Source organism: Tupaia chinensis, unplaced genomic scaffold, assembly GCF_000334495.1.
Source record: "Tupaia chinensis unplaced genomic scaffold, TupChi_1.0 Scaffold144756_1, whole genome shotgun sequence".
Classification (NCBI taxonomy): Eukaryota; Metazoa; Chordata; class Mammalia; order Scandentia; family Tupaiidae; genus Tupaia; species Tupaia belangeri.
In genome coordinates this window covers 115,312-121,456 of record NW_006204616.1, presented here as the reverse complement: position 1 = coordinate 121,456, position 6,145 = coordinate 115,312, and the positions used below count along the sequence as shown (strand labels likewise).

Below are 6,145 nucleotides of genomic sequence, written 5' to 3'. Positions count from 1 at the left end.
GCTTTCTGGTTAGGATGTGCTCTGGGGTTTTCTTGCTTCCACTCATGCCTCCTATGATTACAAGGCAATTTTCAGCCATAGTGCTGTGACTGTAAGGATCATCAGTTTTTGAAAGCCTTGGTTTTCCAATTAGCCCAGGTTATAACTGGAATGGCAAGAATGGCAAAGCTCAAATTTAAATGAGAGTTGGGCCCGTTCTTGTTTTTTCTAAGGGGGACTTCTGTCTCATGCCAGAGGGTTGACACAGCAGGGAAATCTCAGAAACAGGGACACTGAGGAGGTGACTAAGATGAGCCTGACAAAACACAAGGAAGGATGGGGTTCTCAGCCATATGGAGGGGTAACAGGAGGAGGTGAGTTGGAGCTGTAGCAAATTCTTCCCAGCAGAGCCTTGACTTCTTGACTAATCTAGTGGGAGCAACTAGGTAATGGCAGAGAAAATGGATCAAGACAAGGACCTTATGAAACCCAGTGAGGTCTCTGGCAGGAATGTCTACCCAGATTCTCTGCTTACAGAGGGGGAAATCTTGGGGCTGGATTGAGAGGCAGTGAAGAAAATGCAGAGCTTCCTTTCTGAAAACCTCCTCTATAATTTTTTCAAGAAACAAGTGACCCAACTTCCGGGAACAGAGGGGCCTGCCCATGATGAAAGAAGAGTTGCCCCTCCCCACCTTCTTCCCAAGATGATGACGTTAGACAAACAAGGAATGGTATCCCTCTCAAGAGGAGGTCATTGGGACCAGCAGTTAGCATAATGGCTATGTCACTGGATTCCCTTGTATTCGACCGCGGTTTGAGTCCTGGACCTGGTGACTTAAACTCACGCCAGGCGCGTATGTGTATGTGCTCAAGATCCCGAGAGGAGAATAGAGGAGAATGGATTGTGGTATGGCCATCCCCCCTGGGGGGTGATTTCTCACTCTCTGTCTCTCTGTCTCTGTCTTTCTGGCAAGCGCACTTTTTTTTGGAAAAAATCCCTCCAAAAAAAAAAAAAATAGGAGGCCATACATTTATCTGCCTGGCTTCACCCCTCATGGAGACCTTAGGGACCCTCTTAGCTTTAGTAACCAGCTATAAATCTGCCATCAGATCAAATATAGAGGGAGGGTCAGTGACCCCCAGCATCAATTTTACCTTCTGGCTGTATGAGGGCTCCAAGGAACCACAGATTGGGACCTAATCAGATTCTGTGGCTGAAGCCGTGGATCCACAAACATAGTCACACAGTCATTTATTCACCATTCATACAAGAGGCTAAAAACATTCCTTCCCATCAGTTATATAATTAAGAAAAGAAGAAAAACAAAAAGATTGACCTCATCAGAATGACTTGGAAAGCCCCTTGATAAGCAAGGTCAGCAATTCATTGCTCAATATCTTCAACTGAAGAGGATAGAGGATAGAACCAAGTAATATCTTCCAGGAGAGTGTGAAGAAAATAATTAAAATAGCAGTAAAAGCAAAAGAAGCACATGCAAAAGTACACAAGACCCCATTTACCACAAATTGTCTAAGGACCAGGGGAAGGGGGCTTCAACCCCCTACCTAGCCCCTGGATTCCAGCATGCCTGGTGGAACCTAAGTAGGGGCCCTATAACCGCATCCAGTCAGCCCTGGATCCAGCCACCTTAGGAGGGACTCCAAACCTGTCCAGTAGGTCAGATTCAGGGGGCTCTCCTTTGCCAGCCCCATACTCACTGATTTGTTTCCCAAAGAAGAGCAAGATAGGAACACCAGAAGAAATGCTTCCAGAGGTCTTACACTAGAACTCCACAAGTTTTGGAGGAGTAGTCGATGTCTCTCACCAGGCTGTTAATAATCCCAAAAGGTGGCTCTGGGACCCTGGGAAATCCCAGGTGGCATGCCTCCCCTAGAGCACTCTCTGGGTAGCTGGCAGCTGGCCTGAACAAGGCTGCTCTCCCTGGGATGCCTCACCCAAGTACTGAGTAGGTACTGATCTCGCTGGGACCTCCAAATGTTATAGCCTAATCAGTGAGAAATAAGAGGACATCCAGACATAACCAAATTATAGGAGTTCTTTATTAATAAGCTGGCTGACTGTGGGAGGACTTGTATCTCTCAAAAACGCTGCAGCCCCAAGTGAAAGGTGAGGGGTGCTTATAAAGGCAAAGATCACAATCAATTTTGAGTTGACATGGTGATTACAATGGAAAATGAGGCTGGGGATGGAGAGGAAAGGGAGTCGGGTTCCTATGTGGAAGCAGTTACAGAAGCTGAATCAAGCAGGTTAATAATTTCTAAGGGCACTCTCCAGATCTTTGTTTAATGGTCCCCATGGCTCTGGGCAGGGGTCTGATGATTGGTGGTTACATAGCTAAGGAACATCTAAACAGAAAGGTTTCAGACTAGTTAGCAAAGACAATAAGACTCTTAATCACTCTACTGTGGGCAAAAGGAGGAAGCAAGTATAATATAAAGTTGAAAGATGGAGGTGCTCCTGCTTTAGGCTGTCCCCACCGCATTCTGCCCCCCTCCCCAAGGTTCTGGTTCCATCTTTCCCTCTGATCACAATCTACCTCTAGACAGTTGTGTTATTTTTGTTCAATGTTTTCTTCTTTGACATCCATCATTGTTGCTGCTACCAGTGCCAAACGTTTGTCCTCATTGCTTCTTCCTGTTCAGCCGCATTCTTCTCCCCCAAGATGTTCTTCATTTGGGAAGGGGGGTTAGTGCTCAGCAGACTGGGTTATACCACCCAGCCCCAGGGAAGGTGGGCCCTGCCCCTAGGATGCTGCAGCAGAGTGAAGAGAGGCTCATGTTGATCACAGGGGTATAACGGCTACCTTCTCCTCTGTTCTGTCAGGGAGGAGATTGCCATTTTTTGTCCTTGACTGGGGCTCCCCCTCTGTTTTCCTATTTGCAGTTACTTGAATAAAAATAAACATATTCTTTTATGGAAAAAATAAATAGAACCAGAGGCATCAAAACTTCCATCCTGTGGCTGGCAGTTGGCATAGTGGTTAAAGGTGCTGGACTCCCATATGGATGACCATGGTTCAAGTCCCAGACCTGGTGGCTAGCTTTTTCACTTTCCCTCATTCTTTGTCTCTCTCTGATCAAACTGGAAACTAATAATAATAATAAAGTTGGATAAACTAATTCTTAAAAAAAATTCCATTCTCTCCCCAAAACATTTACCAGAATCATGGAGAGTTATGGCCAAGATCTGGTATTCCAGCCATTTCACAGAGGAAGCCCAGAAAGGGTGCAGGCCTTGCCAGAGATCCCACAGCAACTTGGCAGTTACCACAATACCTCTCAATCCATCTCCTTCCATATCTAAAGCCTATAAATTCTGGTATCTTTTTTCTCTTTTATTTTTAGGTTTTTATCAAAGGGCATGTGTGCTCCCTGGAAAGACAGAGAGACAGTGAGAGGGAAAGTGAGAAATCACCCCCTAGTGGGGAATGGTCATGTCACAATCCCTTCTCCTTCATTCTCTCCCTGGAATTTCGGACACATATGCACAGGTGCCCAGAATGAGTTTCAAGTGATCAGATTCAGGGCTCAAACAGCAGTCGGCCATGTGGGAGTCCAATGCCTTAACACTACCTGCTGGTCCCTAATTCCAGTATCTTAAAAGCTCTCATATAATAGAAAAATTTCTCATGCAGAAAAATTTCAATTAATTTGTGTAGATATTTCCCTCTCAAGGAAATGGAACATAACTCCCCACTCCCTAAGCATGACCTATGCTTAAAGGGTTCCTTCCATAGATTACAGTATGGAAGAGGGTGAAAGAATAATTTTAGAAGTGGGGAAACCTGACAGAAACTACCCCAGGCAGATGATCAAAGTTACATCAACAGTGATAAGTCATATTTATAGTATGGAACTTTGATATGACATGATGAGAATGGCATTTTACTTTGGTGGTCTTCCCCAAAACTATAAGCCCAGTTTAATAAGAGGAAAACATCAGATAAATCCCAAATAAGGGATATTCTTCAAAATACTTGACCAGTACTCTTTAAATATTAAGAACTCCAGGTCATCAAAAACAAGGAAAGTGGGACCAGCAGTTAGCGTAATGGCTACGTCGCTGAACTCTCACGTAGTTGACCACGGTTCGAGTCCTGGACCCGGTGGCTTAAACTCACGCCGGGCGTGTGTGCGTGTGTGCCCAAGATCTCGAGAGGAGAATGGAGGAGAAGGGATTGCAGCGTGGCCATCCCCCCGGGGGGTGATTTCTCGCTTTCTGTCTCTCTGTCTGTCTCTGTCTGTCTGGCGAGCGCATGTGCCCTATAGCAAAAACCTCTCAAAAAAAAAAACCCTAAAAAACCAAAACAAAAACAAAACAAGGAAAGTCTGAGAAAATGCCACAGCCAAGATAAGTCTAAGGAGACAGGATGACTAAATGCGGTATTCTGGATGGGATTCTGGGACAGAAAAATAGCATAAGGTTGAAATGGGAAATATGGGCCCAGCTGCAGTACAACAGGCAGTAGGAATGCAACTGCATGATGCTGAAAGCCTTATGAAAAGGCTTCAGTTTGCTTCCTGGGTCTGGGGTCTGGGCGTGCCCTTGGGCACGTCTGTGATCCTGGCTGGCTGCAAGGCTGAGGGGGAAGCATCTGCTCATGTAGACACCCTCCAGGGACCAGCAGTTAGCGTAATGGCTATGTCATTAGACTCCCATGTAGTCGACCGCAGTTTGAGTCCTAGACCCGGTGGCTTAAACTCACACTGGTCACGTGTGCATGCGTGCCCAAGATCCCGAGAGGAGAATGGAGGAGACGATTGCGGTGTGGCCATCCCCCCGGGGGGGTGATTTCTCACTTTCTGTTTCTCTGTCTCTGTCTTTCTGGCAAGCGCACGTGCCCTATGGCAAAAGCAAACAAAAAACCTCTCCAATAAAAAACAAAACAAAACAAAAACACAAGACACCTTCCAAGCTGGCTCTCTGTAAATATTGTCTTATTGAGAAAGTCATGACAAATTTTTGCATAGAAAATATGTCGACATTCCTGAAAGCCGAATATAAGGAAATATACAAATTTTTTTTTGGAGAGGTTTTTTTTTTTTTTCTTTTGGCTATAGGGCACGTGTGCTCGCCAGAAAGACTGAGAGAGACAGAGAGATAGAAAGTGAGAAATCACCCCCCAGGGTGGATTGGCCACACCGCAATCCTTTCTCCTTCGTTCTCCTCTGGGGATCTTGGGCATGCACATACACACGGCTAGTGTGAGTTTAAGCCACCAGGTCCGGGACTTGAACCAATGTCAACTACATGGGAGTTCAGCAACATAGCCATTACGCTAACTGCTGGTCCCAGGAAATACACATTTTTAAAAAGTTGGGGTCAGGACCAGCAGTTGGCATAATGTTTATGTCGCTGGACTCCCATGTAGTGACCATGGTTCGAGTCCTGGATCTGGTGGCTTAAACTCACACCAGGTGCGTGTGCATGCGTGCCCAAGATCCTGAGAGGAGGGTGCGCAAACACAAGAGGAAAGCCGTGTGCGGATGTGTTTTTCTTCCTTTGTGCGGTTCTAGACGTAGGTGAGTGCAGGGTCCCGGTTCCCACCCCTAGAACAACCTGGAGCTGCTGAAACCTCCCTTTCTCCTTTGGGAGGCCTGGGCCCTAGCCTGCTCCCAGCATGCTCCATGCGGGATGCTGGGGAAGGTGCAGGGGGAGGACTAGTGAGTGCGGAAGACCAAGACGGAGAGCAGCCGCCTGGAGTCGCTGCCTTAGGCCCTCCATAGGGTCTTGAGGAAAAATGCTTTCTGAAAGCAACTCATTTTTGAAGGGCGTGATGCTGGGAAGCATTTTCTGTGCTTTGATCATTATGCTAGGACACGTTAGATTTGGTCATGAAAGCAGAATACACCACCATGAGCATCATCACCTTTAAGCACCTAACAAAGAAGATATCTTGAAAATTTCAGAAGATGAACATGTGGAGTTCAGTAAGAGCTTTCGGGTATATGGTATCATCCTTGTGAAACCCAAAGATGTGAGTCTTTGGGCAGCTGTGAAGGACAATGTGAGTTTTTGGGCAGCTGTGAAGGATACGTGGACCAAACACTGTGACAAAGCAGAGTTCTTCAGTTCTGAAAATGTTAAAGTGTTTTGGCGCGCCGCCCCCCCCCCCCCCCCCACCCCCACGCGCCCACCCGGCGC

The 6,145-nt window shown here is 46.5% G+C and overlaps 1 pseudogene; it reads left to right on the top strand.

Annotated features, from left to right (window-relative positions):
- Window positions 1-5,732: 5,732 nt before the first annotated feature.
- LOC102491044 (C1GALT1-specific chaperone 1-like) overlaps window positions 5,733-6,145 on the top strand; it is a 3,085-nt pseudogene continuing 2,672 nt past the window's right edge.